General features: G+C 52.8%; 1 protein-coding gene across 2 annotated transcripts in view; it reads left to right on the forward strand.

Annotated features, from left to right (window-relative positions):
* Positions 1-11,518: 11,518 nt before the first annotated feature.
* Positions 11,519-27,176, forward strand: part of BCL9L (BCL9 like) — a 47,595-nt gene continuing 31,937 nt past the window's right edge. For both annotated transcript variants that reach the window (XM_066564340.1, XM_066564341.1), the window contains exon 1: positions 11,519-11,596. The gene's annotated coding sequence lies outside the window, so the exon portion shown is untranslated. The remainder of the gene's footprint in view (positions 11,597-27,176) is intronic.

Consider the following 27,176-nt stretch of genomic DNA (forward strand, 5'->3'; position numbering starts at 1 on the left):
GTAGTGTACAGCTGAGTCTCCCCACTGTGACAGATTGCATCTGAATGAGGTTCCCAGATTTGTGAGGAGAATGGTAGTGGTTTGAGTTACTTTCACTGAGTTTAGGGAAAACCTGACTGCACCAGGTCCATGCTTGGGTGCTTCTTCTTGCCTGCTGCCATCAAGACTGATAGGGACTGATTCCTCCTCAGTTTTCACTTTCTGCCAGAAAATGGATGCTTTGTGATTTACTGAGGTGATTGCTGTTCTAGTGGCTGAATCAATGAGAGTTGGGAGGTCTATTAGAAAGTTTTCCTGTTTTTTTACTACCTAGATCTGCAAGCCAGCTGAGAGTTACTGCAAAGCTCCCTAGCAGTGTTTGCTGTGCTTTGTATGGGGAGGGAGGATATAGCTTCAGCAGGAGGGTGGCCCATTCCTACTTCTGAAAACAAGAGAATCCCTAACACCTCCCCAAACTTACTTCTCTGTGTCCACCCTTGAATTGTAATGTCTTTCACTGCAGCCAGAGCCTTCAGGCACTGTCCAGCCCTGGCAATGTGTGGTGTCAACACCTTAGCACTGCTTCCACGCCTCCCCACTGGCACAGGACCAGAGCATGTGGCTCTGCAAGGACTGAGTGACCCGGGGCTAGGTGGGACCGGATAACTTGGAGAGATGGAGCAAGTGCCCCTCTGCCTTGCTCTCAGAGTAGACAGATGATGGTGATTATTATTAAGAGCTCTTGTAATGATCTCGGGGAGGGGCAAGTGGAGGAAAGAGACATATTTTGTCATGAAAATGGGAAATGTAATTAAAGTCCACATGTTAATTAAGAGCTGAAGGGGAGAAATAGATGGATTTCTTCCTGAAGTCGCATTGGCAGTTGGGCGCTTTGCATAATGCTAATCAACAAGGAAGAAAGGCTTTGAAGGTGAGGCATGAGAGAGAAGTTTTGCATCGCCAGGGCTGGGAAAAAGAGGAACAGTATCTACAACCTTTTGCATTTGGTTCCTCAGTGTAAATTGGCAGTGTCAAGAAGAGGTGGTCCAGGTCTGATCACCCATGAGTGTTTCTCTCTGGCCTGCCTAGGCACTTCCCTCAGACAAGAAGCAGATGTGAGAGCTTTCCTGAGCTCCTGCTGCTCCATCAGCAGTGGGAATTCTAGGCAAGCACAAACCTAGTGCAGCTCCTGGAACAGCAAGTGAGGAATATCCCACCACTCTATGCAGATCAGGGCAGCTGAAACCTACTCATCTGCCCCTGTGCAAACATGTGAGATGGCTAATCAGGTGCAGATCCCTGGTGGTTTCGGATGCTTTAATATGCTTGCTTTTGTCTTACTAGTCAGAAACCTATGAAATTCCAGCTCTGCTTCTCTGACAGGGCAGGTACAGAGAGAGGACCTCACAGGTTTGGGTCTTTGACTCTTTTGCCACATGGGAGAGACCTCCAGAAATGCATTTGGAAATATCATCCCTCTTTGTACCTTGGCACTAACGTATTTAACAGGGGGATCCTCTGCTCCTTCAGCTGTGCCAGAAGCCCATTACCACAGTCTGTGGAAAGGGGCTGACTACTACACATACCTTGTGGGAAGTGGGGTGGGAATGAGTAGAGGGGCTGTGAGTGTAGGCGAGGGTGATGCACCTGTTTACAAGAGGGCATTGCAGAATTTGAATGCATCTGTGAGGAAAGAAGGTAGTGGTCCATGGTGTATGATGCTATTTAAGAGAGAAGAGGATAATTCTGCTTCTTTGCAAAAGTGAGAAAGAAGGTTGTCTGCATGTAGAACTTAAGGGAACTGTTCAAAATGTAGTTTGCCATGTGCTGGGGACTCACAGGGATCAGAAGCAAGTGTGCAAGCCTCTGACTCATACCCGATGTCCTAGAGTCAGAAGGAGTAATCTAAAAGCCACTTGAGCCATGTGCTGCATCTTAATGAGGAAGGCAGCACTCACAAAAATGCTGCAGCTGAGCTCCTGCTACCTAGCTTTGCTACCAGTGTGGCTATTTTCCTGCAAAGACCAAAAGGCCTTGTGCTGTCAGATTGTCCCTGAGGACTTGTGCAGAACAGTCAGTGTGCCTCCTGATGCCACCCAAAGCTAGGTGGAGCGCTCCCTTTGCACCCCTGGGTTTCTTGCTGGAGAACAGCAGCAGCACCCCTCTATTTGAGCAGAGCATGGCATCAGGGAGAATCAGGGCAAAATGTGAGAAAGTGCCAAGCATGATGAATTTGATTTGTAAAATTGCCCATGTCTCTCCTAGTGGACGAATACCCTGCTGGAGCAGCTCATGTAAATACACAGTGCCATTGCACAGTAGCTGGGACAAAGAAATTAAAGTGAGACAAGAAAATTTGGAAGATAAAAAGTCACTGTTAAAGTTGGAGTTTGGACAGAACACTGAGTTGAGCAGTGAGACTCCTGGAAAATGTTGAGGGGTTTGTAATTGCTTGTTTGAGAATGGTGCTTGAATATTGAAGTTTCTTCCAGGTGGCTGGCTGGGTGGAATGTTTCCTGGCTATCGGGTGGCCAGCAGTGTTTGTAGTTTGCTCCCTGATCTAGAAGTGAAACTGGGGAATGTCTTGCTCTGCCTGCTGGGCTGTACTGCATCCTTGTTCTTTCTTTTCACTTTTGTGCCCTCTCTTTTGTTTTTCATTTCCTTTTGGCATCTTGGGGCTTAAAGCATTTCTAAGAATTGACGTTAGGAGAGCAGCCACTGAGGAAGCTTGCCAAATGTTCTACATTGGCTGACAGCTCTTCTCAAAACCAGATGGTTACTAATTAAAGGGAGTCAAGTGGGAAGGCTGCATTGGCCTTTCTATTTCTTTTTCCTTCCTTTGATTAACAGAGTTTGTGATCTTGGAGAAAGAGCATACTCCTGTCTTTCCTGGGAAGTCCTCTCCCAGTGCTTGTTAATGTGTGGTGATGCCAGTGCTATCTGCTGGGTGCAGGATCTTTCTGAGGTTCTTTCAGGCTGACTGTGTGCTCTAAGGTAGCTGCCATGGGTGGTAGGACACAAATGCAGCTGTAAAAAGAAAACACAAACTGGGAGAGGAAAATTAAACATTGGGAAGAGCTCTTCTTGGAGATCTTCTGTGGGACTTTTACTTGAAGCTTTATATTGTCAGCAGAAGAAAGACTGATGTCATCCTTGGGGAACTTCTTGTTCCTCAGTCTGCTGTACCTTTCACACAGAGGAGCCCTTCACATGGCCAATCTCAGGCCATCTGTGTGCATGTAGGCTGCTCCAGGTGGCTTTTCTCTGTGGTGCTGGGAGCTGAATGGCTGGGAGGATGAAGGGCAAGCACATGCTTCTTTTATTTTCAAGAACATTTGGTTTCTAGAGCCAATCTTAACAGATGCACTGTCAACGCTTAACGATTCAACCTTGTGTGGAAGAACAGGGTATGAAGAAAACTGCATTGGCAGTAACAAATGCCTCCCACTCCAATTCATGTCCAAGAAAAGTGTAGCAGTTTTGTCTTGATTATATTTCAGAGTGGTAGTCCTCTACAGGTTCCCTTGCTGAAATCTTGCTCCTCCCCTCTGCCACTGTCTTTTCCTCCTTCATATGCAACCTCTTACTCAATTTAAGTAAATGTGCTGTACTGGAAATCACCAAGGCAGAATTAGTTAAGGAGAAAAGAAGTGAACAAATGACAATTCATTAAAATGTGTCATTGTAATTGCAACTTTCTGTGCATGTTCTTAATCTGTGAGGCCAAAGCACAAATTTTCTGAACAAAGCAAAAGACAGCAAGAAGGTGACAGTCGAGAGGCTGGAACAGCATCTCTTGCCTGCCTCTCAACCACACAGCAGTCACCACACCAGCTTTCCCACAGAAACAGGCAGGAAATCTCTCTGTGTTGGTTTAACACAGCCTGGTTTTTTTGAGGGGGAAACCACAGAGGTGGCTTCTGTGAGAAGCTGCTAGAAGCTTCCACTATTTCTATCAGAGCCAGTCTCTGATGGGTCGGGAACAATCTTTCCAGCCTGAGAAAGAACATCAGCATTTTTGGGTGCTCTCTAGACCTGTCTCTCCTGCACTGCTCAGGCTGCTTGGTGCAGACTATCTGCCAGTGCCTTCCAGCCTGGAAAGGGTTAAATCTCAAAAGCACCTCCTGAGGTTTTGCTACTTCTTTTCATCTCTATTTTATTTCCTCAAAGACAGAGATCAGCTGTCTGGATCTGGCTTTACCTCACAGCAAAGCCCATGGCCACACTGCAGCACAGATTGCCTGTCTGCAGAGGGACACACAGATTTGCTGTGCTGGACCCCTTTTGGAGGTGAGCATGAATATTTCATGACAGGGAGAGGATGCTTCAGCAGCATGATGCAAATGTGGGTTTGCATTGTGCTGTAAGGGACAAAGGAGAACAGACCCCAGGTCAGCATCTCCAGCTACCAGGAGGTCCACTTAGAAGAGAAGGCTCTCAAGGGTAAAGGGCCCTCCTAGGCCCACTCACCTTTTTTCTGCAGGGCCAATGGTACAGTGAGCCACAGGTGGTGCCAGCAGCTCCTGCACGCACCTGCCATTCTTTACCTGGATGCAATATCCCAGCAGTGAAAACTGCAGGTTGGCTTGACCTGGTGGGGGATAGTATGGCAGCCTTATCAGTCCCCAGGACATCCCCAGTACCTAAGACCTGGTCAGAATGCTGTACCAGCTCCAAAATATTAGAAGTAACCAAATGGTCATTCTTAACTGGAGAGACAAAGATAGTATTGCATGATGTGGAAATCCATTTCCTTGCTTCTACACCTGGGTGTTAAAGCCCCGATTGGCATTTGTCACCTGAGCTATGGTTTCTCCTTTTTCTGTTAATTAAAACATCCCCTTCTGCTGTGCACACACTGCTCTCAGGGATGGCTGCATCTCTTTTGCATCATCAGAGGGAGAAGTGGGGGAAATGAAATGAAGCAGCATGTTTTCTGGTGTTTCTTGTGCCTGCTCTAGTGCTGCCTCTCGGCATCAGCAGTACAGAGGGACAGTCAGCAGTACAGAGGGACAGTCTGGCTGCAGTGAGGGCCGCGCCGGGGCCGCTCGCGTCCGCCAGGCGGCGCCACCGGGCAGGGTCCCGCCGCCTCCCGTGTGTCCCCGAGTTCCGCTGAGTCTATAGGGATGCATGCAAACGGCAGGTTGTCCGATAAGGTGGAGATATCTGGAGTATGAGAGGACACTGAACAGAAATGCAAGTAATACGTAGCTGCTCAGGGGTGGGATGGTCTGGACAAGAAGAACCTTTTTCTTGTCCCAAATTCTGTAGAGTCCTCACAGCATTTGGACAAGGTGCTCAGCACTTTTGGCCTGAGAGTACCATCAGACCTGTGTAAATGCACACAGGTCTCGGGAAACAGAGATACAGATGAAACAGGGCTGGGTGAAAACCTAGGAAACAGAGCTTGAACACACAGGTAGAGCCTGTGGCCTCACTCAGGTGGTTACCCTTGCTGGAACGTGCAAGGCACATGGGCCTAGCCAGCCAGCTGAGTGTTGATGCAGGTGAATTGGGCTGTGTTAGTCCTTTGTGCAAGAGCATACGCCCTGCTTCCCTGAAAAACAGGTCTGAGATGCTGTGGGAGAGGTTTTTTCCCAAGCTAGAGATTTGTGTGGTTGAGGCATTGCACAGAACAAGATGCACATGACTGTCTTAGGAACAGAGATTGTATGTGGGAATAATGGGGCTCTCAAGTGGTAGTCCAAGCTACCACCAAAACAAGTCCTTGTCATGCTGGAAGATGGCACAAGGCAGCAGCTTGCTAACTTTTCCTGTTCTGACCCAGTTTACAGAGTGGTGATTTCAAGTGACCCCCAATTCTAATAGAGACATTGTATAAAATTTGTGTCAGGCCTGTGACCTTTCTGAAGATTCTCCTGATCTCTGCTCTGCAAGTCGTTGGCACAGACTTGCACATTTACAGTGACCAGGCTTCCAGGCGTCCTCTGGCGATAAAAGCACTGAGTAAATAAATCAAAGGGAGGGATTGCTCTGTTTCTAGTTCAGCCTTATTGTAAGACCGTAGTAGCAGTGACAGCAGACGCTGTTCTTGTACCTTCCTTGACTATCTCCTTATTCCCTGGTACGACGCACCACAGATCGCTTGCTCTACAGTATAGCTCTAGGGCTGGCGCCCCTGTGCCGTGCTCTGTTCCTGCTGTTTGCGGGTGCACATGCTCGTGCGTGCCTGCAGAACGTGTGTCTGCCCCGGCACAGCTGCCATCCCACACCCATCCCGGGCACATCCGCGTGATGGTTTTCCCGTCCGCGATGAGCACGGTGCATGCTGGGCGCGCTGGGGCCGCCCGGGGGTCCCGCCGAGCCGGGCCGGGCAGGGGCCGGGGCGGCGCGGAGCCCCGGGCAGCGGGCACGGAGCTCCGGGAGCCACCGGCCCGCTCCAGCCAGCAGCGGGATCGTGCTCCGTGCCCGCCTCTGCCTGCGTGGGCGCCCGGGACGGCCCCGCTGGGAGATCCCGCATCCCTGCCGAGACCCCCGGTGGGAGATCCCGCATCCCTGCCGAGACCCCCGGCCCCTCGCTCCCTCCCGCCTGGCTGTCGGGCGAGGGCTCTGCGTGCTTTGTGTCGCCGAGCGCCGCGGCCGCGGAGCCAGTCCCGCCGCCCCGTGTTTGCAGAGCCGCGCTCGGCGGAAGGCGCCGTATCAGGATAAGAGTCCCCGCCGCCGCCGCTGCCGCCAGTCCGGCCCCGGGGCGGTGGGAGGCGCCGGCTCCGCCGATGGCTGCGTTTATCGCGCTGGTGGCCTCGCCAAACGATTTAACCCTTCGCGCCCCCCCCCGCGGGCGCGCTGCCCGGCCTCGCAGGCTGCCCCTGGGCTCCGGCTCTCCTGGCCCTAACGGCTGGCAGGGGCAGAAGTTCCCTCACAGCTCTGGCGCCGGTAAACCTCAGCCTTTTCTCGGTAGCAGTGTCCCAAGACCAGGGACAGCCAAGCAGGGCCCCACGCTAAGAAGTCCAAATACCTCTAGAGCAGGTAGCAAAGGCCATCTGAGGCTAGGCAGCTGTGGTAGGAGTGAATCCCATACCAGAATTCCAGCAACATCCGGACTATGTGGACCTGAGATGATTTCCCTAGGGCTGCAGTGTGCATCTGAGCTATTGGGAGGATAAGGCTGGCATTCAGAGTGTTCAGGAGTAACAAGAAGGGGAGAAGACTTGAAGAGCTGCATCCTGCCTGCACACATACAGGCATCAGGAATGCATTAGGCATCCAAGCAATAGCAAGGCATCCAGGATGCTGAGTCGGTGTCATTGTGATCCCTGGAACCATGTCAGGAGTTTGTCTTTGCTAAATGATGGTCTGTCAGCCATGCTGAAGCTGCAGCAGCAACAACAGCGTATTTTCATTTGGAAAGAGGATGTCTCAGTTTGATTAAATTCTCCCTCAGTACCTCAGCACAGGCTGTGTTTTGCCTTTAGGACTGCAGCAAAGGAAAATCCTTGCAGCGTACGGAGGGGGCCAGTGCCCAGCTCTAGCGTGACAATGCTAAGCAGGAGACTCTGGCTGGCTGCATTGCTTCATGTGTTGTCTATGAGCTTCCATGTTTCTTGTGACTGCAGTGGGTGAACAGTCTTGGTCTGTTGGAGATGTGATAGTTAATAAAGGTGATCCTGTTTAAAAGGAGAAACCAAACTGGGCACTTCTGATGCTGACCAATTCCATCTAGACAATGGCACAGGCTGTCTAGGCAGCTGCAGAGGTGGCAAAGGTAGTGCAGGCTCCTTGCAGTGGCCTGCTGCTGCTGGCTGCCCTGTCAAACTCCAGTGAGCATGAAATGAAGGAACCCATTCTTCCCCAGCTGACTGCAGGGTTGGGTGAAGACCTGGGGCCTTTCCTAGGCTGGCTGTTTTTCCCTTTTCCCTAAGCAATGGCTTTGTAGTACCACCAAAACAGAAGTGGGATTGAGACCTTGGAGTGCGGTGCAAGGGAGATCAGGCACATCACGGACTTGTGAGACTGTGGGATAGAATCTGTGCTAGTGTCTGAGCAGAAGAAAAGGACACTTTGGCCAGGAGTCTGCATAGGCATGGGCAGGACTGAGAGCAGCCTGGGAAGAGATGTTTTTAGGCCTGTGTCTACCTCAGCAGTAGCAACATAGCCTCTTCTATCTTCTTGCTGGACCATTGCCTTTCTGTGGGAGAATACAGGATGAATCTGTGAGCTAGGTCTGTGGATTAAATGCTGGACTACCACCAGCTCCCTGCTCCATAGCTATGTGGATCAGCAAAACAGAGAGCTGCTCCCAAAACAGGCATTTCACAGCCCCAGACTCGTTTCCTTCAGCACAATTCGTCTGGACTCTTCTATCTCTGGGGCCTCTGCTGGGGATCTGCTGGAGTGATCCACTGGGGAAATGCTTTGCAAAGAGGCAGCCCCAGCTAAATGTGAATCACATAATTAATTCCAATAGAGTTAATTGGACCTAATTAATCATATTCATGAGTATAATGAGGGCCTTGCCCACAGGGGTCTTGTGAAGGTCTGAGCTTAGGGCTGGGGTTCTGGAGAGTCAGTGGGAATGAACAAATCCCAGAGCCTTGGACATAGCTTAGGACCAGCTCCCTCTTGGAAAAACAGGACAAGGCCAATCCTTCAGATCCTGTAGCCCTGTATTCTCTGTATCCCATAGAGGTAGGATGTATCAGGAGCTTCTGGGTGGTCAGTCACAACTCTTCCCAGGGAAGGCTGGAGTCACTGTCACAGATGGCTCCCTCTTGGTCCTTAACTATCCAGGGAGACTTTTCTGTTTTGTATGTTGTATGTAAGTTTTGTGGTCCAAAGGCAGGAAAAGGAGCAGGTAACAGCCAAGTCTGGGCATCTTGGCTGGGGCTTGCTAAGGTGCTGCTGTACCAGGCAGCTCCTGGAATGAGCTACTACCGTGGTGGTGGCTTTGAGGAGCTCCAAGGAATCTGCTTCATCATCTCCTCTCCTATCTTGTCTCTCCTAGCATGGACATAATTATAGAGGAAGGAAGGGGAGACTGGGAGTCATCATCAAGTGCAGGGGAGGGTAGCTAGTCTGGCAGATGTTAATTAAAGGTAGAGCTCTGAAAGCAGCAGGCTCTGCTGAACCAGTAAGCAGCTGGTCCTCTTGCTGACCTTTCCCAGTCTTGCTTTGCCACTTGCATGTGTGCAGGCTGGGAGAGGTGTGAAGGTCTGTGATGTAAAAAGCCCAGAAGGTTGCAGGGAATGAGCAGGAAGAGAGAGGCAACCAGAGGACCCAGAGGAGAGGTGGTTCCATGTGTCCCCTATGCACCACACCTGGCTGGAGGGAAGGAACTGCCTGTCTGCCTCTGGCACTGAGCTGTCATGCCAAATAATGGTGGCTGGGCACTGTTTTTAACCCACTGCGCCTGTGCATGCTGTCTGCAGCAGCATGAACCCAGTGCTGCTACTGGGAAGGATGAAAGTGTGAAAATATGTCACTGCTTGCTGATGAGGGACTTGGGAGTTCATCAAAGAGGCAGCGAGATGTATGGCCTCAGCACTCCTCCAGAGGGGTCTATCTTCCTTGGATGGCTGGTGCAGGCAAGCGATGCTCGATGCAGAGGGGTTCCCAGTGCCTGCCCACTGCGGCCCCCCGAGGTAAAACCCAGAACATCCGCAACCCGCCCCTTGCGTCTGCTTCGGCCTCGGGTGCTTTCCACAGGCGCTTCTGCAAACGGGCGAAACCGCCCTGTGCCAGCTGCCTAAGAGGCGCCTGCAAAGCCTGATGTCGCGTCTTTTCAGTCGGGGTTGGGAGCAGCCGGCGTTTCTCCCTCGCTCGCTCCCTCCCTCTTAGAGCAGCCCCGCTCTTCGCTGAGCCTCATTGCAGCCCCGTCTGCCCGTGGGGAACGGGAGGGCTCCGCCGCATGCCCCTCATGTGCCGTGGGGAAGGGGGGCGGCAGGGTTCCGCCGGCAACCCCGCCCGCCTGCCCGTGGGGAGCGGAGCCCCGGTGCCGGGACTCGCCGGGGCGGGGTTGGGGCCAGGCCTCCGCCGGTAGCCCCTCCCGCCTGCCCGTGGGGAGCGGAGCCCCGGTGCCGCCGGTGCCGGGAGTGGGCGGGGCGGTGCCGGAATGGGCGGGGCGGGGCGCTCGCTGTCCCCGCCCACCGGGAGCTCTCGCCCCGCGCCGGCAGGGGGCGCTGCCGCGCGCCGCCCCCGGCTCTGGGGGCTGACACCCCACCCCTTGTCCCCCGTCCCCCACGGCCGCCGTTCCCTCCTCGCCCCGGTTCGGGCGCTGCGGGTGTGAGCACCGGGGCGAGTCTTGTGTTAATTTTCAACCGAGGCCGCTGCCTCCCGTTAGTGGAGCTGGATTGTTTGTCCCCACATCACCTTGAGCTCTGCAACTCTGGGGAGGCTGGCAAGTGGTCCCTGCCTCCAGCCCTCTCCTCCCAGCCCCACTCCTGGGCGGCTGGCGCGCTTCAGGCAGGAAAGTGACACGTCCTGGTTAGGATGCTGGTGGCATCGCCCAGGAGCGGGCAGGCTGCCTCCACAGCCTGGTATGCATGTGCACTGTGTGGCTCCCGTCCGTGGAGTCTGTTGCTCAGGACAGGAGGGTGGTTAATGCCTGGAAAACTTGTTGGTAAAGATAATAACATGCTACTCTTCTCAAGGGCCGGAGCCAGTCCTTGTGCCTTGTGTGTAAAATTACAAAATATTCTGAGTTGGAAGTGGCCCACAAGGATCATCGAAGTCCGCTCTGGGAGATGCAGCAAAGATGGGATCAGGTGTGGGACCTCCCCGGCACAGTGAGGGTCGAGAGCAGGACTCGCAGGGTGTCGGCCTGAGCAGAACGGGTGTTTCGGATGATAAAAGGCAGAAGGATGCTCAGCAGGAGCAGTCCCCGTGCTGTCGCGGGGAGGAGTGGGATGCAATTCTGCAGGTCCCGGCTGTGCTGAGACCTGTGTGCCATCGCGTACATGTCTGTGCGACTCGTGGGTGTGCGACACCTGGACGGCCACTCGCGGGGCGCCGGCCACTCGTCGCGGGAGGCCCGGAATGGGCGGCGGTGCCGATCCCGGTCCCCGGCGGCGGTGCCGGTCGCGGGCGGTGCCGCTGGGCGGCCGGCGGGGCGCCCGCGACCAGGAAGCGGTTAATCGGCGCGCGGGGCTTTTATTTTGACAGGGCAGCGCCTGGCTCCGGCTCGGAGGAAAGTGAATGATCCTGTTTCTCCAAATGATTATTCAGGCTCCGGCGGAGAAAGGAGCACTCGGCCCGCAGCGCCTCGCCCTCGCCACGGCGCCCCCGCCCGCGCCCGGGCCGCCGCGCCCGCCGGCTCCGCTCCCCGCCGCCCGCGCCCGGCCGCCCGCCGCAGCGCGGGGAAGCCGTCCGCGGCCCGGGGCCGGGCGGGCAGCCGGGGCTCGCCGCGGCCGGACGCCCACCCCCGCCGGCGGGCGCGGGCTGGAGCCGCCGGCTCGGTCGGCGGAAGGAGCGGCGCGGCGGGGCGGGGGGTGCCGCCGGCAGCGGCCCCGACCCCGCGCCCTGCGGCGGGCGGCCGAGCCATGAGCGCGGCCCGCGCCGCCGGCCCCGCGCCGCTGGCCGGCCCCCAGCAGCCCGCGGAGCCGCGCCGCGCCTCCCCGGCGGGCTCTCCCGGCCTACCCTGAGCCGCTCCGCCGCCGCCGAGGTGAGTGCCCCGCCAGGCCCGGGCAGCCGCCGTCCCATTGTTCCGCCCCGGGGGGGAGTCGGGGCTCCGCGCCGCCCCCGCACCGACCCCTTGCTCCGCGCAGCCGGGCCCGCCTCGGGGCTGTCATCCGGCCGGAGGGGCGGCCGGGAGCCGCCGTCCGAGCGAGCCGGAGGCTCCGGGCTGGCCACCGTTCCATCGCTGCCGGGGGCGGCGATAACTTGGCGGGCGGACGGCGCCGGTCTCGGCTCGGCCTACCCTCTGAGTCCGGCTGGCTGGGGATGAGCTGTCAGCGCTCCCTCTTGCCTTGGACATTGCCCCTGCTCCGCGGGACCCTGCCCGATTCGCTCTCAGGTCTCGGGGACCGCTCTTCCCTGGTCCTTGTCACCTAATGCTGCTGCGGCCGCAGGCGATTCCTCGCGGACAAAAGTGCCTCGACTGGGGCTTTTCTCTGGTGCAAAGAACTTAATCGAGTTCCGTCTGGTTTTACCGGAGCAGGTCTGGATTTTGCAAGACGTTTTCAGTGCTGTTTAAGCCCCAGGGAGGATGGGAACTTGCCACGTTTCACGTAGGGTTTGAACAAACACTCCTGTCAGGGCCCATCCTAACTGTCGGGGAGACCTGTCCCCTCTATTTGAAGTATTCTACTCGATAGGCTTGTGTTCCCTGTTGAGATAAATCAGGCGTGCGGTCAGCTTGGACGAAAAATGAGAGAAACACCACCTGTACATACGTATTCTTCTTGCGCACAGAAAGGAATCAATGTAACAAAACTCCCCTGCATTGTATTAGGGACGTGTCTTTAGCAGGTGATGAACTTGTTCCAGCCCCGTTCTTGCTGGAATAGAAATGTGAGAAGGATGCATATCTGAACACATAAGTAATGCTACATGACAGGGCAGGCTGTTGTGTTGTTGTGTGTGGCAGCGTCTGCACGCCTTGGGGGCAGCTCTGTTTGACAGGGTGTCAGGCTGCGGCAGCATACGGCTGTGTCCTGGCTCTGCCAGGCAAAGGGCTGCCAACGGCATGGCACAGAGGCCAGCCATGCACCTTTGCCTGCAGAGCGATGCTACGGGAGCCTTAGTGTGTACTCTTGACCTGCAGGATCTGTTCTGCGAATGTGGCTACCACTCATTACCCTGCTGAAATGCAGTTTCATGCCAGGCATGCAGAAATGACATGCAGCTCCTTCCATCCATCAGTCACATACAGGGGCTGTGTGTGTGCCTCGCTTTGCTACTTTGGTGGCAGGAGGGATAAGAACAGTGAGTCACCGAGGAAGTGATTTGCCCAAGGTCACTTGGCAAGGGTGTGTTGGTGCTGAATCAAGACCTGCTTTGACTCTGGTGCCTGTGATAATGCTGGCTGCCACCACACGTGGGTATGTAATACCCAAGGCTGGAACTAGTGCAGAAATGGCCACGTCGATGTTGCTGCCTGATTCTCCTTGGTGGAAAGATGAGAGTATCAGTGTGCTGTCTCTACAGCAGCTGTCTGTTCCAGTGGGACTTTTGCCAGAGCATACATAACCTAAGTGGTGAAGAACCTTTTTGTTTGTTTTTTAATATGTGTGTTGCCATTTTAGCCGAGCAGGTGGTGGGATTGGTTGTTCCTTACCACCCTGACCTGCATCCTCATTACCTAGAAAATCCATTTCATGGTGTTTTCCGTGGTGCAGTGTTGTAGGTATTACTGTGTCTCCCTCCCCTGAAAGTCCATTTCCTCTTTCCAGATCCCCGCCACTGTAAAGAAATAAACAGGCAGCAGCTAAAGGAAAGCCTACTTAGAAACTAGAAACCACAGTTGTTGTTCAGTTGAAGAAAGTAAAATATAGTTGTTTTGTACTTTTAAGCCCTTTTGCATCTTGCTGTTGGAAGGTGGCTCTCTGGCCACTGTGTGACAGAGGGCACAGACAGCTGCATGAAGCAACTGGGCCATCACAAAGCTGGACATAGCAAGCTCACTGGGCTATGCTGCTCCAGGGCAGCTGCCAAGGATGTGCTGGAGTTGCACTTTAGTTCCAGGCTAGTTCCAGTGCACTTTAGTTTCACTTTAGACTCCAGGCCCGTGAGCTGTGGACTTCACTCATACTGGCCTGGAGTTTCTGAGGTCCAAGCTCAACTCAGCCTTTGACTTTCTGTCAAGTTGTCAACCCAGCTGGCATCATGTCCTCCATACTTGCTGTTCTGGGGAGAAAAAAAAACATTGCTTTTTCTTCTGTCCCCTGCTGTTCATTCCTGCTGAACACTGTGAGTGCTTTCCCTTCTGGCAGTGCTTGCTCTGTGGAGGGATGTAGAAAGGAGGGATAGCTGGAGAGGAGGCTCCATGTTCCCTTTGTGGGGAGCATCAGCTGGGTCCTGACCAGTCAGTGGCTGTTTCTTACTGCTGTAGAGATGTTGCTCTTTGTTACTCTCCGGTTTGTTTTAGGGTCCCAAAATAGGTATATATGATAGTTTTCTCTCTCTTTTAGCCCCATCTCTTGACAGTACAGTGTCCAGTTCAGAACTGGCATTAGAACAGCCCTTGCTTCCTTACCCTGTCTCAGGTGATTGCATCAGGCTTTGCTGCTGCTAGGACGGAAAGTTCTTAGTGGTCAAAGTACTTGAGGATGTGTTTGTGTTCCTCGGATGTCCAGATGTGCTGCTGTAATGGGTTTTAATCTGCTCAGGTCTAGTAATTTCCTGGAGATGGCACAGGCTGGCTTCCAGTGCTTAATTCCTTAGGGCTCCATCCAGTTTTAAATACCCTGCCCAACATATCTCTCAAGTTGGTCTCTTCTGGGAGAATAAGTCCCATGTGGAAAAGCACAAGTTTGCTGTTCCTGTCTGAGAATGCATCAGCAGTCTGTTCTACCTGTGAACCTGCTCTTGAGCTTCTGTCACTGCCTCCTCCCAGGGCTGTCTGCTGTCCCCCAACAGCCTTAGCCAGGCAGAAACCTAGAGCTTGCTCTGAAAATGTAGTTTTCCTTGTACTGTTGCTCTTTTGGCTGAGACCCAGGATCATGCCAGTGCCCTGGACTGGGGGTGGGAGAGGGCACATAGGAGACTTTGAGCTGTGTTTGATTACTTTTGACATTTTTAACAGGAAATGTGGTATGTAGATGCATGGATATATAATATAATGCAGGGTAGAGATATCATAGCGATATGATGTACAGATGCAGCAATATTTTGTCAGTGTTATTTAAGCTGTATCAGCGAAGTACAAGGAGGATTGCCAGCATGACTCTTCTGGAAAATCAGAATCTAGTGCAGGTCAGGACTTGGTGTCAGTCAGCTCTCCTTTCCTCCCAGGCAGATTTTGACTGGCAAATGCATTCTCTGGTGATCTCATGTGTGGTCCTGTGTTTCCAGAGAGTGGTGGGAGCTGTGCGTTCTGACTTTATGTAGTTGATCTCCATGAGATTTAGTTACCCTATGAGGTTTCTCATAGCACTGAAGCTGTGGAAAAATGCACCTGTCCTGGAGCAAGGGCCCTAGGAAGTGTCGTGAGTGCTTTGCTTCTCAGTTGTGCATCTTCAGCAGCTGTGTGGTGCAGATTGTGAGGATGGCCACAGTGATATTCCTCAGTTCTTCCTGACTTCTGTTTTGAAGTTGTGTGCTGATTTCCAGTGGGCCAGTCTTTGCTGCTTTGGTTTGGTTTCCTTTCTTCACCACCTCTGGCAGCCCTGAGAGGAAGGTACCCAGGAGCTGTTACTGGAGATTGGTGGGCATGGTTTCTGTTGCTGTATTTTGCACTTCATCAGCCTCTCCTGAGGAGGCAGCACCAGCCAAATCACATGGCATGGAGGAGAGGCGCCCTTCCTTCTTTTGTGGTGCCTGTTTCAGGTCATCTGCTCAGCACCAGACCCTTTCCTGGGAACAGGGGACTGTTTTTGTTTTCTTCCTACCTGAACTTCTATGAAACTCAAAGGTGGATAGGGTGATGGATTTGTTCTAATTGGGACCAATTCCTGATGGCATTTGCAGTTGCCACGGGGTTATACTCAGCAGGAGATACTGTGAGGGAAGCAGTTAGTGTCACTGGTACTTGGTTCTGATTTAAGAGAAAGCCACGCTATGGAGAGACAGCTTGTCAGGAGTCCTGCTCGCTCCCTGCATCCTTGGCCAGCAGATCAGCACTCGGTGCCCGGGGAAGCCTGGGCCATGGCATGGCAGGAAGATGGAGCATGGGTTGTCTTGGCATGGCTATCTGAAGCCTGTACCAAGACTTGGAAATGGGTGTGCTGCTGTTGGGCATCCTGACTGGCTTCAAGTCCTGCTTGCTTGGGGCCAGACTTGCTGCTGCCCCTCTTCCAAGGCGTGAGATGGGCCATCTAAGACAACATGACTCCAAAACAAACAGGGTTGCCTTGATGCCAGCTACAACCCTGCACTGGAGAAACCAGTGTGAGGATAATGGGCTGCAGTGCCCTGAAGAAGGAAACGAGAACCTGCTCTGCTCTCGCTGAGTGTATGTCCATGCTGGGCACAGTCAGTGCAATGAAGCCTGCTTCCCACTTGCTCAGCTCTTTATGAAGAGATGGTCTGGGCACAGGGGGCTTCCCTGTATCCTGGTATCCTTGCTGAATTGTCAGATGGGTGCATCGGGCTGTGGTTTCCAGCCCCTTTTCCACTTCTGTGATGGGAGGGCAATGCCTTCACCTGGCATCATCCTGCTGCATCTTTCTGGGCAGCTCCAGGCAGAGGAACATGCAAGCTATGCCTGGGCATCTTTGGGAGACAGGATTTCTCCAATGCAGGCAGCTTGTCTGGCAGCTTCAGCTGGAGCCACTAGAGAAAACGGTACTTTGATGCTGGGCTTTTCTTCCCCCAAAGAGCTGGAGCTATGTTTGGGTGTTGGGTTTTTCAGCTGCGACTCAGGATGCCTGGAATCCCAGCTGGGGTATAATGGGGAGCCTCTTCTGATGCTGGGGTAATAGCCTCAAGATGGCTTTAGGACTGTGCTATGCACTGTGCCCAGAGGTGGGGCGTCACCCTGTTTGGTGATGAGCGCTGCTGGAGCCGAGTCCTGGGCCAGAAGCCAGGTTTGTGATCCATGCCAGAGAGGGCGAGACTTGGAAAGCAAAGCAGAGCTCCTCCTGAGTGAGAGATGGACTGAAATACTGAGCAAAACCACAGAGTGCTCCTTGTTTCTGCCTATGCCTACTTGTCTTCTTTCTTCCCAAAGTATGTGGGAGGCCACAGGATGGATCTGCTAGGGAGCAGGAGAGCTGTGCTCCTCAGGCACATCTGCACCATTGTGCCTCTTCAGGGTGGTGGTTGGGTTGGTTTTTTTCAGTTTTATTTTGTTGTGTTTTTTTTTCCCTTTTAACCCTGCCTCTGGTATTGCTGGATCTTCCCCATCTTTGCTGCTACTGGATTAACAGCCACCTCCTTGCAAGGTGTGCTGTCCAGAGCAATGCTGTGTTCAGTTGCACTGCTCTCTCTGTCACAGGTCAGCTGAGCAGCTTACTTTTTCCTTGCTCAGCTCCTAGTCCTGTGGTTGAGAAGAGGAAATGGGCCAGGATATGGTTTGTGTAGAAGATGCACTGTGGCACTGACTGTTTACAGATTCTGTGCTTCTCAAAATGTAAGCACAGGAAATGCCAGGCTCTGCTGGGGTTTGTGTGAGCAGCGTGGCTCCTGCATGCTGGGCGTCTCGCAGCCTCTGGCTGCAGCAATCTTCTGCCCTGTCACAGGACAGAAGAGGTTTTAAACACTCTGCAGAAGCAAATGATTGCTTTTTTTTTTAACCACCAAAATAGAGGCTGGCAGGAAAAGTAAAAGGAAGTGACTTAACCAAAGACAGGAAGGGAATATGTGGCGGACCTAGGGACAGAAGCCAGGATTCCCAGTTCCTGCTCATCACTCCTACTCTCTTGCCTCTCTGGGTCTCAGCCTCCTGTTCAACACATAAGCAGGGTTTTTCTATTCTTCTGAGAAGATGGAGGTCAAGAGCTCCTCTCTTGAAGTGTCTTCAATGCCCTGTGCACCTTTGAGTTTTCTAGCAAGATTTGCCCTGCTGAAGTTAGAAAGCTGTGGCTCGTGTGATTACAGCAGTGTTGCAAACTCTGTCCTTGGCTACCAAGTGGAGCTTCTGGTACTCCGAGGAGCACCGTGGTCCTCTGTTCACCCTGCAAAGAAATGCTGCTCTCCAAGAATGATGTGCCTTTGTTTGGAGGGCCATACCCAACTTTCTCTTAAGGGTTTATGTTAGGAGTCCTCTGCTTGCAGTGTATCCCCTGCTGAAGTTTGCTTCATGAATGATCTTCCTTGACTTGCCAGCCAAGGCATGGTACCTGTCTGATCAGTCTGCATTAGTTACCTGGTTCTGTAGGCAGGGACTCTGAAGCATTTCTATTCCTAATAGAAAGTAGAATCTTAATACACTCTTTGGAAGAAAGATCCAGCTAAATAGCTGTGTATCAGTGAATAGCTGTACTCTCCTTCAGATGGGCAGGGGCTCCAGCAGTGGGTGCATTGATTGTTGCTTTGCTCTGTTGCCATGCTGGGCTTCAGGCCTCTGTAAAGGCTGCAATTGGGAAAGGATGCTGGCTTATAAAAAGGTGGCTTATAAAAGGCAAGGGTACCAACAACCCACAGTGTAGGTCTCCCTGCTCAGGGTGTGGAGGAACTGGATGGGTGGCTCTGAAGGGTAGTAACTGAGCAGAAGGGCTGCATCTCTGGTCAACTCTTCTCTACATCAAGCTGGCCAAGGCTGTGGAAACCCCTGCAGCACTGGAGCTTTCACCACATCCTTGGCAGGATTTATTCCAGCACTGATCTGTAGCAGAGGATCGGGCCAGACAGGGCCTGAACAGAGCAGGTCCAGCCACAGGCGAGTCTCAAGCGTGGCAGTTAGGCTGGGCTGAAAGCTGCCTGTGTCCTGCCTCTGTGCAGCCTTGTTTGAACTTTCCTCTGGCAAGGAGCAAAGGGAATCAGGGAGACCTAGGGCTAGTCCAAGCAAGTTTCCTCTGCTCTGTCCGCCCCCAGATTCAGCGAGGGGCGGGCAGGGGTGATAGCAGCAGCTCAAGACTGTTCTCTCAGAGCAAAGCAGTTTGGAGGGGCTTTGGTCATGACAGCTTTTGAGCAAATGTTTCTTTCCCTCTGGTGTTCCCTGCCTCTTGGGCAGGGAGGGGGAAGTGAAACTGTGGTTCAGACTGAGTCCTCTGGATGGCAAGAAAATTGCTGAGTAGCTGGTTTCCAGGTTGCCGAGGTTCTAGCCAGGGCCCGGTGTGGCTGCCAGAAGCAACAGGCTTGGAATTTCCTCCGCCTGGTGCCAGATCCATTGGGCTGGCCGCAGCACCTCTGCTGGGGCTGTAGCTCTGCTTGAGCTCTGCAGTTGGGGTGCTCCCAGAGCAGGGGTTACACTGGAGCTGGAGCTGCCCCCCTCATTCTCGCAGCCTGGTTGCTATTTTCTTTTCCAAGGTCCAAGATGTTTTGAATTACGCAGCCTGCGCCTCCCGCGGGGCTCCTTGAGCAGCCGCCTAACGAGCTGAGCTCCTGACAAACTTTGCTCTGGCTTTAGCTATGCTTGGAAAATTTTACAGCCTTTTCAGAAAAAGGAAATGCCAGGAAAGGCCTGTCTCTTCTTACTTTTATGAGGGGGTCCCAGTTGAGAGAGGGTGAGATGAGTTTGGAAAAGAAGACAGGAAGGATTTTGTATATGGTAGTATATACACTTTCTAGTGATCAGGGTGAGTGGACTTGGTGCATCTTCCTGTACTGGGCACAGTGGGGGCGAGACCTGCAGGGCACTTGGCAGATGCATCACAGACACAAGAATCAGTGACTCCTTTGCTGCAGAGAGGTGGTGGTCTGTGTCTTCCTTCCAGCTGCCAGCATAGTCATTGGCTGTTTAATCTTTGCTAATTATGCTTTTTCTGAATGGTGGTGGCTTTATTTCTACTGTGGTCGCAGGCTACGTGGACAAGCTGCGTGTTGGTCCCCAAGGCTCGGGGGAAGGATTGCCACCAGGTGCTGTGCTGGTGGTTTCCTTATCAGGGATAGCGCGTGCCCAGGCAGGGTACTGTGGGCATAGGGCAAGGAATGCAGGTGCTGCCAGCACAATGCTTGACCCAAGAGGGATAATCTAGTGTAACTTTCCTCTTTGTATGAGAAACTGGGACCCAAAATAAATGGTGTCTTACCGTTTGTAAGTCTTCCCTTTGTGAGATGGTGCTAAGAAGGGAGCAGGAAGCCCTGTGTTTTGGATAAACTCCCCCTTGGTGAGGCACTGGAAGTCTGCCCTTGGATTTGTCTGTTTTCCTTCAGGAGAGCCCACCAGTGATGTCATGGATCTCCCAACAAGTGCTTCTGTCTGGGGAGACACTAAGGGTACAGGCTGCTTCTTTCCACCCTCCTTGCATGTCCTCCCAGTGTCCCAGATCCCTTTCCAACAGTGAAAACTCATCTATGGAGACTGGGATGGGGGTTTTGGTTGGAGCCTGTGAAAACTCAGCAGCCTGGGGAGTTGTGGAACTTCTCCAGTGGGAGGGATTGAGGTTTCTGTGCGATCCATAGGCATCAGCTGCTGCCAGTTGTTGTGGATGAGCATCAGACGTGGGCAGTGATGGCTCTGGGTGGAAGGAGCCTCACACTGGTCCTGCTTTGAGGGCATTGCCTGTTACACTTGTCAGGAGTGTGGCTCTGGATAGCGATTTGATTTGGCAGCCTATGCAGACCTGGTAGCCCTACGAGTGGGGTGCAGGCACCAGAATTGTGCTCTACTCTCCCTTTTTCATTGCCCTACCCATCCCCTGCTTTCTGCTATTTTGGGCAGGAGAAAAAGCGCCTCGTCGTAGCTGTGTCCCCTCCTCCACCTGGGAAATGAGTGGTATGTCCCCTTTCCTTTCTCAGGACTCATGTGCAGAAGCTGAGATTACATTTGACAGGAGAGGCCAAGCACCTTCACTCTGCAGCTGGGAATTATGAGAGTGGCCATCCTTTTGGCATCTTGCAGTGATGAGCTTCTCTTATCCCCAGATTGTTCTCAGAGCTCAAAACGTGTGGGAAGCTGCTGGGGAGACTGTTGAAAAAATAGTTAAATAGTTTATTGTTATTTATGTTTGTGATGCCATCTGCACGTATATGGTTTAGAATGGCTGAATTGGATGGTTTTTGTACCCTTTAGTTTCCTAATTTTCAGTCTGGAATCCTGTTTCATGTGAATTTGACACTAGGAAAGAAAAGACCAAGCCCTGCTTGTCTTCTTTGCTGTTAGAACAGTACAAATCCAAAAGAAGCACAGGTAAGTGCAGGGGCATGACTGTGCTTCAGTCTGTGGCATCTCTTCCAAAATATTTTCCTGGTCAGAGGTTCAGTAATGATCTGCCTAGACTGCCCACCTCCATTGGAGAATTCAATGTGAGTTTTTGCTTCTCATCCTCTTAAGAAAAAAAAAAAAAAGAAAAGAAAGAAAAATAAATCAAAGCAAATAAAAGCCTTTCCAAAACCCAGACCTGTTTTTGCTCTTTAAAAGTCAGTTTCATGAGCTGAAATTGTAAACATCTTGTTGATAAAAGAAGAGTTACTTTGCCTAAAGCAGAGCTTCAGCAAAGAAGTGTCCAGCCATTTCCAAATACTTTTATATAATTTTAGCCCTGATGTGTTATTTTAGTGAGAAGAGTGATTGTTCCACCTGCTTGTGTGGTCAGGACCTTACCTGTAAGCAACTGCTTCTCACCCCACCTTGTGATTTCAGTATATTCAGAGACTCGGCTACTGGTGGCAAATGTTTATAATTTAGTTTATTATGCTTTTTAAATCAAAAGTAATTTCACAAAGTCCTACACTGATTAAAATGTATTCCTTTTATTAGTAGGGTTTAGTCGTCCTTTTTTTTCCACCCTAGTTTAAGGGCCCCAGGCATTTTTCTGTTGCTGTTGGAATAATAGGCTGCCATTGATAAGTCCGTTCCCCAGAATTCCCTACAGGTCCTTGGAGGGGCCCGTGAAGGTCCACAGTGGGTTTAACAGCAGAGGAGCAAACCAGCCATCCTGGGGTTTCTCTTTCTGAGGCCGATGCTGGCAGTGCCATTTTCCAAGCTCTTGTCTGGAAAGGGATGATGTTGACATTGCTCAGGGCTGCTGATTCCTGTGTGGGTGATGACGTTTGTATTCATCTCCCTGCAACCAGATGGAGAAGTTAATTGCTTTGCCCAGCCTCTGGTTGAAACAAGACTGCAGAAGAGGGTAACTATGGCTGGTGGTTAGTTAGTTGGAAGGGGAGAAAGAAGAGGTGGCCATATCCAAGAGTAATGCCATGTTTTGGCATTGTTCTTCCTCCAAGACCTGGTCCTGAGCATTTTGGGTGGCTGCTCTTGACTGTGTGATCTGTGGCTATTTCTGTCTGTGGGTGGTCCAGTGGCTGGGGCTGTGGTGGCTGTTTGCAGTTTTTTTGGAAAAACAACCAGGGGTATGCAAAGAGCTGATCTTTCTTGGAAACTATAGGAGAATCCCAGTAGCAAACAGTCCAGGAAATCAGGCTCTTACTTCTCTTGCTGCCTCCTTGCCTCCCCACTGGGCACAGATACTAATGTGCCCGTACTTTGACTCGGATCCTGTGCGAGTGGCTCAGCATCAGGTGAGAGCCCAGCAGTGCTTCTGCCAGACATGACATGCTGATTGTCAGGCAGGGGATGAGGCAAAGCTGGGACCTGGCTCAGAACATGTGGCATCCAGGCCACATTTTGCACACCAGGTGTGTGTCTGTGGGTCCTCCCTGCTTTGGTGAGTCATGGCTAATGGCTGACCCTGGGCTCAGAAAGGAGGAGTGTGGGGGAGCTGGGATTGTAGCATTGGAACAGTGAGGAATCTGTGCATTGCCCTTGGCCAGTAGACTAGTCTAATGCCTTGTCTGATTTGCATATCAATTAATTTTTATTTTAAGAGGACTCAAGTGGACCCAAGTGCGAGGCTGCATCTCAGTATGCTGTAGGAAGAACCCAGGAATGATTTGATTTGAACTGAACAAGCCTGTGGATGGTATTGCTTAATAAGCCAAAGATACTCCTCTGGGTGAAGTCAGTCCCTCTCAGTCTGAAACGGGTAAATGCCAATTTTTCTGGGAGTCTTCAGGTCCCATTGAACAGTCTGGGCAGAAATTGAGTGAGAGTCTTGTAGTCACAGGATCCTCTCTGATGGTAGGATGGTTTTCCTGGGACCTGCCACTGCCCTTGGGGGTCCCAGTGCCAAGGGACCAATTTTCTAAGGTGCTGCTCCCCATCATCGTATGACTTGTCAGGCCCAATGCTGCTTGGCTGACCACATCTTGGGTTCAGGACAGAACCCATGGGAGAGGGGTAGTTGCAAGGTAGCTTCTGGCTGTAGAGCTCCTCTGGTCAGCCTCACTGCTGTGGGATGGGGAGAAAGCCAACCTTCCCTACCCAGGGACAGGAAATGAGAACCACGTGGACTGACTTGGAGCCTCACCGGCAGCTCATACTCACAACAAAAGCAGTGTGGCTGGGATTGGGCTCACTGGCTGACTGCCACGGCGCTGGTGGCCTTGTTCAGTGTCCTCCGTTTGCAAAGGGCGGGGGGGAAAGGGGTGTCTCCTTTTGGCTCCAGTGCTCAAAGGGGGGGCTGCAGCCAGAGCTGGTGTCTCTTCCTCTTTCTGCTGTGCATCTACCCATAGGCACTTGTCTGGGGTCTCACTGTGAGTGTCCAGCTGTTGTGTATGCCAGGAGTAAAGGCAGCTCATGGGCTGTGGCACACTGCCTTCGCCCAGGGCCCCTTAGACAGACTTGGCCCCAGCACAACAGCTGTGCTGGGGTTTGCAGCTGCCACTGCTTCCAGGACAAGAAGGGTCTTATAGTTTCATGACAGGGATTTTTCCTCCTGCATTTGAGGTCTCTCAGCAGTCATCCTGAAGTCTTTCTCTAACCCCAGCTGAGGTGCCAGGACTCCCATTTCCCATCGCTGAAGTAGTGGTTATTGGAGAGAAAAGCAGCATAAGCTTTCTCGGTGGAGCCTGTGGTGTTTGTCCTGTTCCATCAGAGTGCAGCAGCAGCGGCACCAGCCGCTGCCTTCCTCCCCTCACTGGGCTGGAGCGCTGCAGGCTCTCGGCAAAGGCTGTCTGCGGACATCTGCTGCCTCCTCCCCCACTGCCTCCTGGCAGGCAGCAGCAGCTTCCCAGCAAACAGCCTGCTCTTTGCATCACTCCTGCACGCCCTACCAAGGCTCCTTCTGCTCTTACAGACACCTTCGCAGGACCTTGAAATGGTGGTTTCCCTGGTGCTGGCTTGGCTCCAAGCAGCCTTCTGCTTCACAAGACCGTAGCTGAAAAAAATCAGGGTGCCTGATGGAGGAGAAAGGCTTATTAAAGGTGATTCTTACTGGGTTCTGGCTTAAGATTCAAACAGGCAGCCCTGTCTTTGGCAGGGCTCCAGCCAGCGCCTGGGGCCTGAGGCAGGCATGGAGTCTGGGGCAAAAAGCTTGGAGCTGTTTGACTGGAGCAGATGTGGGTAGGTCAGCTGTGAACTGCAGCCCTGGTGCCAGAGCTGGATGCTTTGGGCCGGTGTCTGGCTTGAGTATGTCACGTGCAGCCAAGGGAGGCAAAGCTCACTATTGCAGATATTCATGCAGCCCCTTCCAGGGGACGGGAGCTTTTGTTTCTTTCTTCTCTGGCCAAGTAGTGGGATGATGTGCTCCTTGGGTGTAGATGGCCACAGGGCTGTGGGTTTCTGTCTCCTGAGAGTAACCCCCAGGCTTGATATTCCTGCCATCTTGGCAGTAGGAAGCCCCTGGCAAAGCAGTATTTTTGTGGGTTCAGTCTCTCTGCACCAGGTTCCCATCTGCAGGTATCAGTGTTTGGCACCAGAAGGTATGGCAGTAGCCTTTACCCCAAGCTCAGGCAGTCCTCTAAGCCACAGTTGCCAAAATGCTCTGGCTGCATCTTGTATGCTTCTAGCCTGGGGACTTCTCTGGAGAGCAGAGGAGCTGGGAGGGATGGAGCAGAAGGATTTAATGAAGTGGGCATGAGAAGCGTAGCAAACTCCTTTCTCCTGAAACCAGTGAAGCAGTAGCTGGGAGCATGAAGACGATGCCTGTCTGTGATCTCAGGGCATGCCCAGAAGGAGGGCTGAGGTATGTGGATTAGTCAGAAGGGATGGTAGAGGATGAAAGAGGATTCTGCAGCTTTGACTGTAAAGGCAGTTTTGGAAGAAGGAGCTGGAGGGATTGCAGGTGGGACATGAAATCAGGAGCTTGGAAAGATGGGATAAACAAAGCTAGTAGGGAAATTTGCCATTTTGTACCTGGATCAGAAAGATGTGAGCACAATTTGAACTGATTTAGACAAGAAGGCACAACTCTGTGTTTGGAGGGAGAAGGGATCATCATCTTCATGTGAGCATCTTTGCAATGGAGGAGTGCAGAGGCACAGCCAGATCCCCCCTGGCAGCTTGGTGGAAGCTTGGTGTTATGTGGAGAAGTATTGCTTGACATGTGGTTGACAGTAGGTTCTGGCCCCCCTGTTTGCTTAGTAAGACTGTGGACAGTGACTGCACCTGGTGTCAGAAGAAGTAGTAGTGGGAGGGCTGTGTGGATGCCATGTAAATGCTGCTGGAGGAGCCTGCAAAATCACCTGAATGCCTGTGATGGATGTGGCACAGAGATGGGGGCTGTAGGACAGTGTCTGGCTGACAGGAGCAGCAAGGCCAGGGGCTGCATGGCAGGCAGGGCCAAGGTGCACACTTCTGGGTGCCAGCTGGGCTCAGTGCTGCTGCACAGAAGGAAAGAGCCTGGAGCAGATCCAGCAGCCAGACCCAAGTTGAGTGCTTGGGTGTCCTGTCTGCCTGGGCAGTAGTCACAGGCCCCTTTTCCTTGTTGGTGTGGCGCTGAGCACAAAGGAGATGAAGCAAGGGAAGGATCAGGCATATGTTTGAGAGGGAGATGAGAGATGCCACTGAGAAACAGAATTGAGCTCGCTTCTTTTTGTGCTGGCAATACTTAGTTGGGTGGGAGCAGAGGGGCTGGGTTGCAGGCCAGAAACACTCGCACACATCCCTGAGAAGGGAAGCTGAAATGCTGCTGGAAGCCATGCTCTTGCCTGCACGGGTGATCCAAAGCTGCTGCAACTCAGTGACACAGCAAAGTCATGCTTCCTCCAGACATCTAGACCTGTCCCAGAGCCTAGGAGGAGACAGCTAAGGAGGTTAGAGGGCTGTGGCAGGCAGCCTTTAAACCCCCACCAGGGAATAGGGATGTCAGCAGCAGCTGGAAGCAAGGACTGGTAGGTTCTGGTGTTTACCCAATGCTGAGGAAAAGCAGAAGGTGCCATGTGGAGGCCAATTGTTGCCTCCCCCAGGAGACTAGTGAGGGAGTGCAGGGGAAAGCAGCTGGGCACAATGTTATCCTGAGAAGAAAGCACTGATAAGTGGAGGCAGAGGGAGCACCAGGGCCCAGGAGATTGCTGGGAAGGACATCCTTCCTTTGAGCAGAGAAGGGGTGCCAAGAGTCCTGCAGGACCCTTGACATGGGAGCACTCTCTCCTGTGAGCACCTTGGTTAGTACTTCTGGTTGTGACTTTGTGCCCAAAAGCTTCCCAGAAAGAAGTGGCATAGCAGGTGTAGGTGTCTGGACTGCAGGGACTGGTGCTGGGCTCAAGGAGAGTGGTACCTGGCTCTTCTTCCTTCTCTGGTGGTGCTGGGTGCATTCCTATGAGTTATCATTCCCTCCATGCCAAGGCTGGTGCAAGACTTTACCCGAAGTGCTTGGCTGTCGCTCTTCTGGGCTCTCGTTTTCCCTCCGCAAGGAGTCCAATTCCTGGATTGGACCCACGGGTAGGACTCCGTCACCAGTGGCTCAGGGGCACACTGAGCCAGCACACAGGGAGCTCAGCACAGGCCCTGGGCAGCACTGCAGCACCAGCTGGCCCTTTGGGAGACCAGTGGCCTCCCTAGCCCAGACTCGTTTGGGGTGGCCCCAGTGGGCCTGCAGCAGCTGTCTTCTTTGCACTGGAGGGATGGAGCCAGGAGAGGGGGAAGGGAGAAATCACTCCGCAAAGGGTTAATAGTAGCTCCAGCCTGCTGCTCAAAGCCCAGGCCCTGCTGCAGGAGTGGTGTTGAGCAGCCTGCTCCAGTTGGCATCTGTCCCAGAATGCTTTGGAAAAGCACTGGCCTCTGACCCCCAGTACAAACTGAGCCCAGCACGTGGGAGGGAGAAATTACTCCCAGACCTTCAGGCTCCAGGGTTTACAAGCTGCCTGCAATAAAGCAGCCATTTTTTCCAACAGTTATTAAATCTCCCCTTTTAGCTCGCTGCAAACCTCTGCATGTTGTTCCCCTACCTTGTCCGTAGCCCCGCACTGTGCTTTTCCTGCTCAAGCCCAAAACACCTCTATAAAGTGAGGCAGGCCTTGGGGAAGGCTGAAGGCTGGGGAGAGCTCCAGCCACTGGTTCATGAACAGTGCCTCTCACCCTGCACTGGTGGGTCCCATCCAGTTTGGCTGCTGTACTTGTGTCTGTCTGCCTGCTCTCTGCATGAGCCAGTGCAGGCAGTAACAGCCTTCTCAGGTGCCTTGCTGCAGCAATCCCTGGGGGAATCTTGTACCTGCTTCCCCCACTTGCAGGGTGCACATCTGCACCCCTCCTCTGAGCC

The sequence above is a fragment of the Molothrus aeneus genome, chromosome 22 (genome assembly GCF_037042795.1).
Source record: "Molothrus aeneus isolate 106 chromosome 22, BPBGC_Maene_1.0, whole genome shotgun sequence".
NCBI classification, from domain to species: Eukaryota; Metazoa; Chordata; class Aves; order Passeriformes; family Icteridae; genus Molothrus; species Molothrus aeneus.